We start from the raw sequence: 16,263 nt of genomic DNA on the forward strand, positions 1-16,263 counted from the left end.
TTTGGAAGGGGAGAGAGAGTGTGAGGGAGACAAGGGGAGGAGAGGGGAGCCTGGTGTTCCAGGGTCGGTCTCAGAGCTGGTTAATATTTATAATTAAAGCCCTTGTTAATTGACGGTGAATTTAATAAATAAGCTGATCTTGATGAGGCCCCAGTGAGATTTGAACTCACGACCCCTGGTTTACTAGACCAGTGCTCTAACCCCTGAGCTATGGAGCCACCTGCTCTGGGAAAGACAGGGGAAGGAGCAGGAAAGAGAGGGGAAGGGAAAAGAGAGAGTGGAAGGCGTGAGCGAGAGGGGGAAGGGGAGACAGAGAAGGAAGGAGTGAGAGAGAGGGGGAAGGAGGGGGAAGAGGAAGAGAGGGAGGGAAAGGAGTGAGAGGGGGAAAGGGGAGAGAGAGTGTGGAAGGGAGGGAGAGAGTGTGGAAGGGAGGGAGAGAGTAGAAGGAGTGAGAGGGGGAGGGGAGGGGAAGAGAGGGGAGGAGTGAGAGAGAGAGAGGGGAAGTGGAGAGAGAGTGGAAGGAGTGAGAGAGGGGGAAGGGGAGAGAGATGGGGAGAGGAGAGATGGGAACGAGAAAGAGAGGGAGAAGGGGAGAATCTGAAAAGAAAGGGAAAAGGGAGAGAGATAGGAGGTAGGGGAGGAGAGAGAGGGGAGGGGAGAGGGAAAGGGAGAGTGAAAAGGCAGAACGGGAGGTGGAGAGAGGGTGGAGAGAGTGGGTAGGGGAATGAGGGGGAGGGGAGAGAGAGGGAAGATAGAGGAGGAAGGAGAGAGAGGGAAGGAGTGCGCGGTGAATGAAAGTGAGAGAGAAGGGGAGAGAGGGGAAGTGGAGAGCGAGAAAAGGGAAGGGTTAGAGAGAGGCGGGAAGGGGAAGGTGATCATGGAGGAGTTGGAAAGAGAAGTGAAGGGGAAAGGGAGAGAGAAAGAGGGGCGAGGGGAAAGAGAGGGGACGGAGAGAGAGAGAGAGTGAAAGGGTGGGGGAGAGAGGGGGAGGGGAGTCTGTGAGGGACGGGGAATGCTCGATAGCGGGAAAAAGATGCAGAACGGGAAGGGAGAGCGATATTACTGGAGACAAAAGGAGATTGTTGCTCCAGGGTCAGTCTCAAAGCTGTTTAATAGCCTTGTTAATTGAGGGTGAATTTAAATATTGAGTTAATTTTGAGGAGGCCCTATTGAGATTTGAACTCATGACCGCTGGTTTACAAGACCAGTGCTCTAACCCCTGAGCTATGGAGCCTCCTGTTTGAGGAGTTACAGGGGAAGGAACAGGAAAGAGAGGGGAAGGGAAAAGAGAGCGTGGAAGGAGTGAGAGAGATGGGGAAGGGGAAAGAGAGGAAGGGGAGAGAGAGGGAGACGGAGTGAGAGAGAGAGGAATGGGAGAGAAGGAGAGGTGGAGGGGAGAGACGGGAAGGGGAGAGAGATGGGAAGACGAGAGAGGGAGGAGGCAGGGGAGAGAGAAAGGAAGGGGAGACAGAGAGGGCGAAGGGGAGAATCGGAAAAGAATGGTAAAGAGAGAGAGTGGAGGGAGGGGAGGGACGAGAGTGGAAGGGGAGAGGGAGAGTGAAAGGGAGAGTGAAAAAGCAGAGGGGGAAGGGGAGAGAGGGGGGAGAGAGGGGGAGGGGAGAGAGAGGCAAGATAGAGGAGGGAGGAGAGAGAGGGGAAGGAGTGGGGGGAGAATGACAGTAGAGAGGAAAGGGGAGAGAGAGAGAGAGAGGGGAAGGGGAGTGAGCGAGGGGAATGGTAATGTGGGAGGGGAAGGGGAGAGAGAGAGGGGGAGGGGGAAAGAGCAGGGATGAAGAGATAGAGTTAAGGGGGGGAGAGAGAGCGGAAGGACTGAGAGAGGGAAGAGGAGAGAGAAGAATAGATGGTTCTGTTGTGTATCTGTAAAGCATGCACTCCCATCTTCCGCCACCAGGGAGCACATCCCCTGAAGTCCCAAGGGATCCCAGCATCCCTTGGGAGCACTGTATATAAGCCGGGCCCTAAGGCCTGTTCCTCACTCTGGAGTGTCTTAATAAAGACTGAGGTCACTGTTACTTTAACCTCCCTGTGTGCAGTCTCATCTGTGTTCGGAACACAACAGGTTCATTCTCTGGTTACCAACCAGTAACTAGTGGTGTGCCGCAGGGATCAGTGCTGGGACCCCAACTATTTACAATCTATATTAACGACTTGGAAGAAGGGACTGAGTGTAACGTAGTCAAGTTTGCTGACGATACAAAGATGGGAGGAAAAGCAATGTGTGAGGAGGACACAAAAAATCTGCAAAAGGACATAGACAGGCTAAGTGAGTGGGCAAAAATTTGTCAGATGGAGTATAATGTTGGAAAGTGTGAGGTCATGCACTTTGGCAGAAAAAAATTGAAGAGCAAGTAATTATTTAAATGGAGAACGATCGCAAAGTGCTGCAGTCCAGCGGGACCTGGGGGTACTTGTGCATGAAACACAAAAGGTTAGTATGCAGGTACAGCAAGTGATCAGGAAGGCCAATGGTATCTTGGCCTTTATTGCAAAGGGGATGGAGTATAAAAGCAGGGCAGTCTTGCTGCAGCTATACAGGGTATTGGTGAGGCCACACCTGGAGTACTGCGTGCAGTTTTGGTTTCCATATTTACGAAAGGATATACTTGCTTTGGAGGCAGTTCAGTGAAGGTTCACTCGGTTGACTCCGGGGATGAGGGGGGTTGACTTATGAGGAAAGGTTGAGGAGGTTGGGCCTCTACTCATTGGAATTCAGAAGAATGAGAGGTGATCTTATCGAAACGTATAAGATTATGAGGGGGCTTGACAAGGTGGATGCAGAGAGGATGTTTCCACTGATGGGGGAGACTAGAACTAGGGGGCATGGTCTTAGAATAAGGGGCCGCCCATTTAAAACTGAGATGAGGAGAAATTTCTTCTCTCAGAGGGTTGTAAATCTGTGGAATTCGCTGCCTCAGAGAGCTTTGGAGGCTGGGACATTGAATATATTTAAGACAGAGATAGGCAGTTTCTTAACCGATAAGGGGATAAGGGGCGGGCAGGGAAGTGGAGCTGAGTCCATGATCGGATCAGCCATGATCGTATTAAATGGCGGAGCAGGCTCGAGGGGCCGTATGCCCTTCTCCTGCTCCTATTTCTTATGTTCTTATGTTTTTATCGGTGAATCTGAAAAGAAAGGGAGAAGAGACACAGAGAGTGGGTAGGGGACAGAGGGTGAGGGGAGAGGGTGAGAGAGGGGAATGAGTGAGAGACTGGGAAAAATATGTTGAATGGGTCGGGAGGAGAGAGTGTCAGAGTGCACAGGGAGCCTGTTGTTCCAGGGTTGGTCTCTGAGCTGTTTAATATTTATAATTAAAGCCCTTGTTAATTGACAGTGAATTTAAAAACTAAACTAATTTTGAGTCGGCCCCCAGTGAGATTTGGACCCACAACCCTTGGTTTACTCGACCAGGGCTCTAACCCCTGAGCTATTGAACCACCTGCCCTGGGCTGTGGGTCATTCCCCAGTTAGTGCTGTGTGTTTGAAGAATGAGGAGGGGTCAGTGAAACGCTCAGATTGTGTCTCATCCCCCAGAATCCTGCCTCCGTCTCTTCAATATTCGCCTCTCAATATCGATATATCGGGTCTTTCACGTAGTAAAACATCCCAAGGCAACTCAGTCACACTCTGGCTCTGTCTCTCTGTCTCTCAGTCTCCCTGTCTCTCTCTTTCTGTCATGTATGTATGCTTGGGGTTACTAGCCAACAGGTGGGGCCACTGTCGGAGGTCATTGGGTTTGTACACACGTGTGTACAGCCCAGGTATAAAATGCCAACCATCTTGTAATGTAATCACTTTGGGTACTAATAAAGTAGAGCCAGGTGTGTACCTGTTCGGAGTTTACAGTAATCTGTCTGTTGAGTTATTGCACACACAACACTTTCTCACTCTTTCTCTGTCTCTCTCACACACTCTCACTTTCGCTCTGTGTGTCTCTCGAGGGGGAAAGGGAGAGAGGGGAAGGGGAGAGAGGGGGAAGGAGTGGGGAGAGAATGAAAGTAGAGAGGGGAAGAGGAGAGAGGGGAAGGGGAGAGAGGAGGGGAAGGAGTGGGGAGAGAATGAAAGTAGAGAAGGAAGGGGAAAGAGGAGAGAGAGGGGAAAGAGGGAGAGTGAGAGGGGAAGGGGAGAGCGAGGAAAGGGAAAGAGAGAGAGGGGAATGGGAGAGCGAGGAAAGGGAAAGGGGAAAGAGAGGGGGTGAGAACAGGGAGGGGAAGGAGAGAGAGAGGGGAAGGAGAGAGGATAAGAAAGGGGAATGAGTGAGAGACGGGGAAAGTGAGAAAAAGATGTAGAATGGGGAAGGGAAAGAGAGATTTTTAATGTGGGAGAGAGAGGAAACCAGGATGAGAAGAGGAGAGGGGAGCTGTAATTCCAGGGTCGGTTTCAGAGCTGTTTAATATTTATGACTAAATCCCTTGTTAATTGACAGTGAATTTAAATACTGAGCTAATTTTGAGTAGGCCCCAGTGAGATTTGAACCCACGACCCCTGGTTTACTAGACCAGTGCTCCAACCCCTGAGCTATGGAGCCACCTGCGCTGGAAAAGACAGGGGAAGGAGCAGGAAAGAGAGGGGAAGGGAAAAGAGAGAGTGGAAGGTGTGAGAGAGAGGGGGAAGGGGAGAGAGTAGGTGAAGGAATGAGAGGGAGGGGGAAGGAATGAGAGGGAGAGGGAGGGCTGAGAGGGGAAGGGGAGAGAGAGCGGAGGAAATGGGTAGAGGAGAGAGAGGGAACGGATGAGAGTGAGAGGAAGGGGGAAGGGGAAAGAGAGGGGAAGGGGAGAGAGAGGGGAAGGGGAGAGAGAGGGGAAGGGGAGAAAGAGAGGAAGGGGAGAGAGTAGGGAAGGGGAGAGAGTGGGGAAGGGGAGGGGATGGGGAAGGGGAGAGAGTGGGGAAGGGGAGAGAGAGGGGAAGGGGAGGGGGTGTGGAAGGGGAGGGGATGGGGAAGGGGAGAGAGTGGGGTAGGGGAGAGAGTGGGGAAGGGGAGGGGGTGGGGAAGGGGAGAGAGAGGGGAAGGGGGGAGAGAGAGGGGAAGGGGAGAGAGAGGGGAAGGGGAGAGAATGGGGAAGGGGAGAGAATGGGGAAGGGGAGAGAACGGGGAAGGAGTGAGAGAGAGGGAAGGGGAGAGTGACCCGAAGGAGTGAGAGAGAGGGAAGGGGAGAGTGAGGGGAAGGAGTGAGAGAGAGGGAAGGGGAGAGTGAGGGGAAGGAGTGAGAGAGAGGGCAGGGGAGAGTGGCGGGATGGAGTGAGAGAGAGGGAAGGGGAGAGTGAGGGGAAGGAGGGAGAAAGAGGGAATGGGAGAGTGAGGGGAAGGAGTGAGAGAGAGGGAAGGGGAGAGTGAGGGGAAGGAGTGAGAGAGATGGGGAAGAGGAGAGACAGAGGGAACAACAACAATAATGTTTATTTATATAGCGCCTTTAACGTAGTGAAACGTCCCAAGGTGCTCCACAGGAGGATTATGGGATAAAAATTTGAAACAGAGCCACAAAAGGAGATATTAGGGCAGGTGACCAAAAGCTGGGTCAAAGAGGTCGGTTTAAGTAGCGTCTTGAAGGAGGAGAGAGAGGTCGAGAGGCGGGGAGGTTTAGGAAGGGAGTTCCAGAGCTTGGGGCCCAGGTAACAGAAGGCCCGGCCACCGATGGTGGAGCGATTATATCAGGGAGGCTTTGAGGGTGTCCCTTGTAACGTTCCCTCTGCCCACCTTTGGCTCGCTTGCCGTGAAGGAGTTCCGAGTAGAGCGCTTGCTTTGGGAGTCTCGTGTCTGGGACATGCGGACAATGTGGCCCTGCCCAGCAGATAGCTCTTGGTCGGCTGGTGCGGACACAATGGGCCGAAATGGTCACCTTCCCTGCTGTAAGTTTCTATGAGTCGATGATATATCGGTGTCTCTGAGACTGGATGTGGAAAAGGTGGGATACAGACTGGGAGTGGGAAGTGAAAGTGCTGTGGGCAGATTATAAAGTGCGGAGTGAGCGGTTCCTGTTGATGGTGTCGGCCTGTCGTCGATTGACGGTCAATTCAGTAACAGAAGCCAAAATTGAGGAGGCCCCAGTGAGATTTGAACCCATGACCCCTGGTTTACAAAACCAGTGCTCTCACCCCTGAGCTATGGAGCCATCTGTAATACCAGCTCCTGTTTGCATCTTACTATTGTTAACAAGGAGTTGGGGCCCGAATAATCATTCTTGGTGATTCATCCCTGAACATTGACAGAATCTTACAGCACACAAGGAGGGCCATTCGGCCCATCGTGTCTGTGTCGGCTCTGTGAGAGAGATTCGTGCTTGGAAGTTGTAAAAGGAGGGAGAGAGGGAAATGAGTGGGAGAGGGAATGGGAGAGAGAGAGGGGGAAGGAGTCAGCCAGAGGGGAATGGGAGAGAGCCGAATGGGAGAGAGCGAGAGCGGGGAGGGGAGTGAGATGGGAAGCCGAGAGAGGGAGGGAGGAGGCAGGGGAGAGAGAAAGGAAGGGGAGAGGGAGAGTGCAGGGGAGAGAGATGGGAAGCCGAGAGAGAGAGGGAGGAGGCAGGGGAGAGAGAAAGGAAGGGGAGAGGGAGAGAGTAGGGAGAATCTGAAAAGAAAGGCAAAAGAGTGAGAGAGAGGAGGGAGGAGAGGGAAAGGGGAGAGAGAGGGGAAGTCGAGAGAGGGAGGAGGCAGGGGAGAGAGAAAGGAAGGGGAGAGAGAGGGAGCAGGGGAGAATCTGAAAAAAAAGGCAAAAGAGGGAGAGAGAGGAGTGAGGGGAGGGAGTGGAAGGAGAGAGAGGGGAAGGGGAGAGAGAGAGGGAAAGGGGAGAGAGAGATGGAGAAAGTGAGATCGCGGGAAAGTGAGAGAGGAGTTAAAAAAAAATGTAGAACAGGTTGTGATCTGGAAAGCAGAAAGACAGGGAAAGGTGTGAGGGGAGCCTGCAGTTCCAGGGTCAATCTCAGAGATGTTGAATATTTATAATTAAAGCCCTTGTTAATTGACAGTGAATTTAAATACTGAACTAATTTTGAGTAGGCCCCAGTGAGATTTGAACCCACGACCCCTGATTTACTAGACCAGTGCTCTAACCCCTGAGCAACGGAACGACCTGCCCTGGACTGTGGGTCATTCCCCAGTTAGTGCTGTGTGTTTGAAGAATGAGGAGGGGTCAGTGAAACACTCAGATTGTGTCTCATCCCCCAGACTCCTGCCTCTGTCTCTTCAATATTCGCCTCTCAACATCGATATATCGGGTCTTTCACGTAGTAAAACATCCCAAGGCAACTCAGTCACACTCTGGCTCTGTCTCTCTTTCTCTCTGTGTCTCTGTCTCTCTCTCTTTCTTTCTGTCTCTCACCTTCTCACTTTGTCCCTCGGGCGGGGAGGCTGGAGCGGGGGAAGGGGAGAGAGAGGGAGTAGGGGAGAGAGGGGGGGGATGGGAGAGATGGGGAGGGGGAGAGTCCAATGGGAAAGGGGAGAGCGAGAGCGAGGGAATGAAAGGAAGGATGGAGGGGATGGAAACTGGGGAGGAGAGGGTGGGGAGAGATAGAGGAGGAGAGAAAATGAAAAGGGAGAGGGGAAGGAGTGAGCGAGAGGGGAATGGGAGAGAGAGGGGTAAGGCAAGAGCGAGAGAGGGAAGGGGAGAGAGAGCGGGGGTAAGGTGAAAGTGATGTTAAGAGGAGTGATGGGGAAAGAGTGAGAGAGAGAGGGGAAGGAGTGAGAGAGTGAGGAAGGGGAGAGAGAAAGGGGAAGGGGAGAGAGGGAGAAGGGGAGAATCTGAAAGGAAAGGGAAAGGAGAGAGAGAGAGGAGGGAGGGGAGGAAAGGGAGCGGAGAAGGAGGAGGGAGAGGGAGAGTGGAAAGGCAGAGTCGGAAGGGGAGAGAGTGGGACGGGAAGAGGGTGAGGCGAGGGAGGGGAAAGGGGGAGAGGGGAACGAGTGAGAGACGGGGAAAGCGAGATAGCGGGAAAGTGAGAGAGGAATAAAAAGATGTGGAACGGGTCGTGATTGTTGTGTACACATGTAAACGTCACCAATATGTAAGACTTGCCACTAGGGGGCACACCTGTGGGAGACCCAATGGTCACCTGTACACCCTGGGACAAGCAGGTATATAAGGTGACTCACCATACTGCTTCCCCACCCTGGAGTCTGAATAAAGAGCACAAGGTCACCACAGTTTGAGCTTGCAATACAGTCCTGTGGATTTATTCTGAACATCACTCACTGGCGACGAGTAACGGATCACCAACCTTCACACGGTAATGGCTGCCGTTGGTCTTGTTGAGGGATTTGTTGAGGGTGATGATTTGGGAAGCCTTCGTTGAGCGTCCCGACCGGTACTACGTCGCCAATGAACAGGACGAGGCTGAGAGAGGGCGATCAAGACCAGGGCGATTCTCCTCACCGTATGTGGGTCTCCGATATACGGCCTGCTCAAAAACCTGCTGGCACCGGTCAAACCAGAGGAGAAGACTTACACAGAGCTGTGTGTGCTGGTGTGGGAACGCCTCAAGCCGAAGGAGAGCACCTTAAAGGCCAGGTATCACTTTTACACCCACCGGCGCTCCCAGGGCCAGAAGATTCCTTGCGGGGCAGTACGGTTTTTGCGGGATCTTTGCGGGAAATGTTGCCGAACGGTTTCGTGCTCGGAATCGGTCACGAGGTCATCCTTCGCAAGCTGCTGTCTGCCGGATCCCGGGATAAACGGGTCCTTTTCGGAATGGGAGGCAGTGACTAGTGGGGTACCGCAGGGCTCAGTGCTGGGACCCCAGCTATTTACAATATACATCAATGATTTAGATGCAGGAATTGAATGTAATATCTCCAAGTTTGCAGATGACACTAAGCTGGGTGGCGGTGTGAGCTGTGAGGAGGATGCTAAGAGGCTGCAGGGTGACTTGGACAGGTTAGGTGAGTGGGCAAATACATGGCAGATGCAGTATAATGTGGATAAATGTGAGGTTATCCACTTTGGGGGCAAAAACAGGAAGACAGAATATTATCTGAATGGTGACAGATTAGGAAAAGGGGAGGTGCAACAAGACCTGGGTGTCATGGTACATCAGTCATTGAAAGTTGGCATGCAGGTACAGCAGGCGGTGAAGAAGGCAAATGGTACGTTGGCCTTCATAGCGAGAGGATTTGAGTATAGGAGCAGGGAGGACTTACTTCAGTTGTACAGGGTCTTGGAGAGGCCTCACCTGGAATATTGTGTTCAGTTTTGGTCTCCTAATCTGAGGAAGGACATTCTTGCTATTGAGGGAGTGCAGCGAAGGTTCACCAGACTGATTCCCGGGATGGCTGGACTGATATATGAGGAGAGACTGGATCAAATGGGCCTTTATACACTGGAGTTTCGAAGGATGAAACATATAAGATTCTGGCGGGACGGGACAGGTTCGATGCGGGAAGAATGTTCCCGATGTTGGGGAAGTCCAGAACCAGGGGACACAGTCTTAGGATAAGGGGTAGGCCATTTAGGACTGAGATGAGGAGAAACTTCTTCACCCAGAGAGTTGTTCACCTGTGGAATTCCCTGCCGCAGAGAGTTGTTGAGGTCAGTTCATTGGATATATTGAAGAGGGAGTTAGATATGGCCCTTACGGCTAAAGGAATCAAGGGGTATGGAGAGAAAGCAGGAAAGGGGTACTGAGGTGAATGATCAGCCATGATCATATTGAATGGCGGTGCAGGCTCGAAGGGCTGAATGGCCTACTCCTGCACCTATTTTCTACGTTTCTATGTTTCTCAGATTTTTTTCTCCCTAAAATGTCAGGATATCACAGGAAGGATGTGATTGCACTGGAGAGGGTGCAGAGGAGATTTACCAGGATGTTGGCGGGACTGGAGAATTTTAGCCACGAGGAAAGATTGGATCGGCTGGGGTTGTTTTCTTTGGAACAGAGGAGGCTGAGGGGAGACCTCCATTCCTTCACCCAGAAGGTGGTGGGGGTCTGGAACTCACGGCCTGAAAGGGTGGTAGAGGCAGAAACCCTCACCACATTTAAAAGGTACTTGGATGTGCACTTGAAGTGCCGTAAGCTACAGGGCTACGCACCGAGAGCTGGAAAGTGGGATCAGGCTGGGATCATATCATCATCATAGGCAGTCCCTCGGAATCGAGGAAGACTTGCTCCCACTCTAAACATGAGTCCTGAGGTGACTGAACAGTCCAATACGGGAACCACAGTCCCTGTCACAGGTGGGACAGATAGACGTTGAGGGAAGGGGAGGGTGGGACTGGTTTGCCGCACGCTCCTTCCGCTGCCTGCGCTTGGTCTCTGCACGCTTTCGGCGACAAGACGCGAGGTGCTCAGCGCCCTCCCGGATGCACTTCCTCCACTCCGGGCGGACTGGTCTTTGGCCCAGGGACTCCCAGGTGTCAGTGGGGATGTTGCACTTTATCAGGGAGGCTTTGAGGGTGTCCCTTGTAACGTTTCCTCTGCCCACCTTTGGCTCGCTTGCCATGAAGGAGTTCCGAGTCGAGCGCTTGCTTTGGGGAGTCTCGTGTCTGGGACATGCGGACTATGTGGCCCTGCCCAGCAGATAGCTCTTGGTCGGCTGGTGCGGACACGATGGGCCGAAATGGTCTCCTTCCCTGCTGTAAGTTTCTATGAGTCGATGATATATCGGTGTCTCTGAGACTGGATGTGGAAAAGGTGGGATACAGACTGGGGGTGGGAAGTGAAAGTGCTGTGGGCAGATTGTAAAGTGCGGAGTGAGCGGTTCCTGTTGATGGTGTCGGCCTGTCGCCTCTTGACGGTCAATTCAGTAACAGAAGCCAAAATTGAATGGCCCCAGTGAGATTTGAACCCACGACCCCTGGTTTACAAAACCAGTGCTCTAACCCCTGAGCTATGGAGCCACCTGTAACACCAGCTCCTGTTTGCATCTTACTATTGTTAACAAGGAGGTGGGGCCCGAATAATCATTCTCGGTGATTCATCCCTGAACATTGACAGAATCTTACAGCACACAAGGAGGGCCATTCGGCCCATCGTGTCTGTGCCGGCTCTGTGAGAGAGATTAGTGCTTGGAAGTTGTAAAAGGAGGGAGAGAGGGGAATGAGTGGGAGAGGGAATGGGAGAGAGAGGGGGAAGGAGTCAGCCAGAGGGGAATGGGAGAGAGCGGAATGGGAGAGCGCGAGAGGGGGAGGGGAGTGAGATGGGAAGTCGAGAGAGGGAGGAGGCAGGGGAGAGAGAAAGGAAGGGGAGAGGGAGAGAGCAGGGGAGAATCTGAAGAGAAAGGCAAAAGAGGGAGAGTGAGGAGTGAGGGGAGGGAGCGGAAGGAGAGAGAGGGGAAGGGGAGAGAGAGAGGGGAAGGGGAGAGAGAGATGGAGAAAATGAGATCGCTGGAAAGTGAGAGAGGAGTTAAAAAAAAAATGTAGAGCTGGTCGTGATCTGGAAAGCAAAGGGACAGGGAAAGGTGTGAGGGGAGCCTGTCGTTGCAGGATCAATCTCAGAGCTGTTTAATATTTATAATTAAAGCCCTTGTTAATTGACAGTGAATTTAAATACTGAGCTAATTTTGAGTAGGCCCCAGTGAGATTTGAACTCACGACCCCTGGTTTACTAGACCAGTGCTCTAACCCCTGAGCTATGGAACCACCTGCCCTGGGTTGTGGGTCATTCCCCAGTTAGTGCTGTGTGTTTGAAGAATGAGGAGGGGTCAGTGAAATGCTCAGATTGTGTCTCATCCCCCAGACTCCTGCCTCCGTCTCTTCAATATTCGCCTCTCAACATCGATATATCGGGTCTTTCACGTAGTAAAACATCGCAAGGCAACTCAGTCACACTCTGTCCCAATCTCTCTGTCTCTCTGTCTCTCTGTCTCTTTCTGTCATGTATGTGTGCTTGGGGTTACTAGCCACCAGGTGGGGCCACTGTCGGAGGTCATTGGGCTGTACACACGCGTGTGTGGCCTAGGTATAAAAGGCCAGCCATCTTGTAATGTAATCACTTTGGGCCCTAATAAAGTAGAGCCAGGTGTGTACCTGTTCGGAGTTTACAGTAATCTGTCTGTTGAGTTATTGCACACACAACACTTTCTCACTCTCTCTGTCTCTCTCACACACTCTCACTTTCTCTCTGTGTGTCTCTCGAGGGGGAAAGGGAGAGAGGGGAAGGGGAGAGAAGGGGAAGGAGTGGGGAGAGAATGAAAGTAGAGAGGGAAGGGGAGAGAGGGGAAGGGGAGAGAGGAGGGGAAGGAGTGGGGAGAGAATGAAAGTCGAGAGGGAAGGGGAGAGAGGAGAGAGAGGGGAAAGAGGGAGAGTGAGAGGGGAAGGGGAGAGCGAGGAAAGGGAAAGAGAGAGAGGGGAAGGGGAAAGAGAGGGAGGGGAAGGAGAGAGAGGGGTGGTGAGAACAGGGAGGGGAAGGAGGGAGAGACGGGAAGGAGAGAGGATAAGAAAGAAGAATGAGTGAAAAAAAGATGCAGAATGGGTCATGATGGGGAAGGGAAAGAGAGATTTTTAATGTGGGAGAGAGAGTAAACCAGGATGAGAAGAGGAGAGGGGAGCTGTAATTCCAGGGTCGGTCTCAGAGCTGTTTAATATTTATAATTACCGGAACCAATGTCCTAGGGGAAGTGTTTGCTAGTGCTGTTGGGGAGGAGTTAAACTAATATGGCAGGGGGATGGGAACCAATGCAGGGAGACAGAGGGAATCAAAAAGGAGGCAAAAGCAAAAGACAGAAAGGAGATGAGGAAAAGTGGAGGGCAGAGAAACCCAAGGCAAAGAACAAAGAGGGCCACTGTACAGCAAAATTCTAAAAGGACCAAGGGTGTTAAAAAAACAAGCCTGAAGGCTTTGTGTCTTAATGCAAGGAGTATCCACAATAAGGTGGATGAATTAACTGTGCAAATAGATGTTAACAAATATGATGTGATTGGGATTACGGAGATGTGGCTCCAGGATGATCAGGGCTGGGAACTCAACATCCAGGGGTATTCAACATTCAGGAAAGATAGAATAAAAGGAAAAGGAGGTGGGGTAGCATTGCTGGTTAAGGAGCAAATTAAGGCAATAGTTCAGAAGGACATTAGCTTGGATGATGTGGAATTTATATGGGTAGAGCTGCAGAACATCAAAGGGCAAAAAACGTTAGTGGGAGTTGTGTACAGACTTCAAACAGTAGTAGTGATGTTGGGGAGGGCATCAAACATGAAATTAGGGGTGCGTGCAATAAAGGTGCAGCAGTTATAATGGGTGACTTTAATATGCACATAGATTGGGTTAACCAAACTGGAAGCAATACGGTGGAGGAGAATTTCCTGGAGTGCATAAGGGATGGTTTTTTAGACCAATATGTCGAGGAACCAACTAGGGGGGAGGCCATCTTAGACTGGGTGTTGTGTAATGAGAGAGGATTAATTAGAAATCTCGTTGTGCGAGGCCCGTTGGGGAAGAGTGACCATAATATGATGAAATTCTGCATTAGGATGGAGAATGAAACAGTTAATTCAGAGACCATGGTCCAGAACTTAAAGAAGGGTAACTTTGAAGGTATGAGGCGTGAATTGGCTAGGATAGATTGGCGAATGATACTGAAGGGGTTGACTGTGGATGGGCAATGGCAGACATTTAGAGACCGCATGGATGAACTACAACAATTGTACATTCCTGTCTGGCGTAAAAATAAAAAAGGGAAGGTGGCTCAACCGTGGCTATCAAGGGAAATCAGGGATAGTATTAAAGCCAAGGAAGTGGCATACAAATTGGCCAGAAATAGCATCGAACCCGGGGACTGGGAGAAATTTAGAACTCAGCAGAGGAGGACAAAGGGTTTGATTAGGGCAGGGAACATTAAGGCGGATTGCAAAAGTTTCTATAGGTATGTAAAGAGAAAAAGGTTAGTAAAGACAAACGTAGGTCCCCTGCAGTCAGAATCAGGGGAAGTCATAACGGGGAACAAAGAAATGGCGGACCAATTGAACAAGTACTTTGGTTCGGTATTCACTGAGGAGGACACAAACAACCTTCCGGATATAAAAGGGGTCGGAGGGTCTAGTAAGGAGGAGGAACTGAGGGAAATCCTTATTAGTCGGGAAATTGTGTTGGGGAAACTGAAGGTCGATAAATCCCCAGGGCCTGATGGACTGCATCCCAGAGTACTTAAGGAGGTGGCCTTGGAAATAGTGGATGCATTGACAGTCATTTTCCAACATTCCATTGACTCTGGATCAGTTCCTATGGAGTGGAGGGTAGCCAATGTAACCCCACTTTTTAAAAAAGGAGGGAGAGAGAAAACAGGGAATTATAGACCGGTCAGCCTGACATCGGTAGTGGGTAAAATGATGGAATCAATTATTAAGGATGTCATAGCAGTGCATTTGGAAAGAGGTGATATGATAGGTCCAAGTCAGCATGGATTTGTGAAAGGGAAATCATGCTTGACAAATCTTCTGGAATTTTTTGAGGATGTTTCTAGCAGAGTGGACAAGGGAGAACCAGTTGATGTGGTAAATTTGGACTTTCAGAAGGCTTTCGACAAGGTCCCACACAAGAGATTAATGTGCAAAGTTAAAGCACATGGGATTGGGGGTAGTGTGCTGACGTGGATTGAGAACTGGTTGTCAGACAGGAAGCAAAGAGTAGGAGTAAATGGGTACTTTTCAGAATGGCAGGCAGTGACTAGTGGGGTACCGCAAGATTCTGTGCTGGGGTCCCACTGTTTACATTGTACATTAATGATTTAGACGAGGGGATTAAATATAGTCTCCCCAAATTTGCAGATGACACTAAGTTGGGTGGCAGTGTGAGCTGCGAGGAGGATGCTATGAGGCTGCAGAGCGACTTGGATAGGTTAGGTGAGTGGGCAAATGCATGGCAGATGAAGTATAATGTGGATAAATGTGAGGTTATCCACTTTGGTGGTAAAAACAGAGAAACAGACTATTATTTGAATGGTGACAGATTAGGAAAAGGGGAGGTGCAAAGAGACCTGGGTGTCATGGTACATCAGTCATTGAAGGTTGGCATGCAGGTACAGCAGGCGGTTAAGAAAGCAAATGGCATGTTGGCCTTCATAGCGAGGGGATTTGAGTACAGGGGCAGGGAGGTGTTGCTACAGTTGTACAGGGTCTTGGTGAGGCCACACCTGGAGTATTGTGTACAGTTTTGGTCTCCGAACCTGAGGAAGGACATTCTTGCTATTGAGGGAGTGCAGCGAAGGTTCACCAGACTGATTCCCGGGATGGCGGGACTGACCTATCAAGAAAGATTGGATCAACTGGGCTTGTATTCACTGGAGTTCAGAAGAATGAGAGGCGACCTCATAGAAACGTTTAAAATTCTGACGGGTTAGACAGGTTAGATGCAGAAAGAATGTTCCTGATGTTGGGGAAGTCCAGAACCAGGGGTCACAGTCCAAGGATAAGGGGTAAGCCATTTCAGACCAAGATGAGGAGAAACTTCTTCACCCAGAGAGTGGTGAACCTGTGGAATTCTCCACCACAGAAAGCTGTTGAGGCAAGTTCACTGAATATATTCAAAAAGGAGTTAGATGAAGTCCTTATTACTCAGGGCATAAAGGGGTATGGTGAGAAAGCAGGAATGGGATACTGAAGTTGCATGTTCAGCCATGAACTCATTGAATGGTGGTGCAGGTTAGAAGGGCCAAATTGCCTACTCCTGCACCTATTTTCTATATTTTGCTAATTACAGCCCTTGTTAATTGACAGTGAATTTAAATATTGAGCTAATTTTGATTTCGTTCTAGTGAGATTTGAACTCACGACCACTGGTTTACAATACCAGCTCTCTAACCCCCTGAGCTACAGAGCCACCTGTTTTTGGAAAAACACAGGAAGGAGCAGGAAAGAGAGGGGAAGGGAAAAGAGAGAGTGGAAGGAGTGAGAGAGAGGGGGAAGGGGAGAGAGAGGGAGGGGAAGGGGAGAGAGAGAGTGGGGAAGGAGTGAGAGAGAGGGGGAAGGGGAGAGAGAGGAAGGGGAGAGAGTGGAAAAGGGGAGAGAGGGGCAGGGGAGAGAGTTGGGATGGGGAGAGAGGGGAAGGGGAGAGAGGGGAAGGGGAGAAAGTGGAGAAGGGGAGAGATAGGGGAATGGGAGAGAGTGGGGAAGGGGAGAGAGAGGGGAAGGGGAGAGAGTGGGGAATGGGAGAGAGTGGGGAAGGGGAGAGAGTGGGGAAGGGGAGAGAGAGGGGAAGGGGAGAGAGTGCGGAATGGGAGAGAGTGGGGAAGGGAAGAGAGTGGGGAAGGAGAGAGCGGGGAAGGGGAGAGAGAGGGCAAGGGGAGAGAGTGGGGAAGGGGAGAGAGAGGGGAAGGGGAGAGAGTGGCGA

At 51.0% G+C, this 16,263-nt stretch overlaps 6 non-coding genes across 6 annotated transcripts; all 6 read right to left on the bottom strand.

The window, feature by feature from the left end:
• Window positions 1-145: 145 nt before the first annotated feature.
• On the bottom strand, window positions 146-218 carry trnat-agu (transfer RNA threonine (anticodon AGU)). The gene has a single exon. It is a non-coding gene; the product is annotated as a tRNA-Thr (tRNA).
• Window positions 219-1,161: 943 nt separating this feature from the next.
• trnat-ugu (transfer RNA threonine (anticodon UGU)) lies at window positions 1,162-1,234 on the bottom strand. The gene has a single exon. It is a non-coding gene; the product is annotated as a tRNA-Thr (tRNA).
• A 3,240-nt stretch (window positions 1,235-4,474) lies between these two features.
• On the bottom strand, window positions 4,475-4,547 carry trnat-agu (transfer RNA threonine (anticodon AGU)). Its single transcript has one exon. It is a non-coding gene; the product is annotated as a tRNA-Thr (tRNA).
• A 1,509-nt stretch (window positions 4,548-6,056) lies between these two features.
• trnat-ugu (transfer RNA threonine (anticodon UGU)) lies at window positions 6,057-6,129 on the bottom strand. Its single transcript has one exon. It is a non-coding gene; the product is annotated as a tRNA-Thr (tRNA).
• Window positions 6,130-10,765: 4,636 nt separating this feature from the next.
• Window positions 10,766-10,838, bottom strand: trnat-ugu (transfer RNA threonine (anticodon UGU)). The gene has a single exon. It is a non-coding gene; the product is annotated as a tRNA-Thr (tRNA).
• Window positions 10,839-11,506: 668 nt separating this feature from the next.
• Window positions 11,507-11,579, bottom strand: trnat-agu (transfer RNA threonine (anticodon AGU)). Its single transcript has one exon. It is a non-coding gene; the product is annotated as a tRNA-Thr (tRNA).
• Window positions 11,580-16,263: the final 4,684 nt, after the last annotated feature.

This window comes from Pristiophorus japonicus, unplaced genomic scaffold (genome assembly GCF_044704955.1).
Source record: "Pristiophorus japonicus isolate sPriJap1 unplaced genomic scaffold, sPriJap1.hap1 HAP1_SCAFFOLD_288, whole genome shotgun sequence".
Classification (NCBI taxonomy): Eukaryota; Metazoa; Chordata; class Chondrichthyes; family Pristiophoridae; genus Pristiophorus; species Pristiophorus japonicus.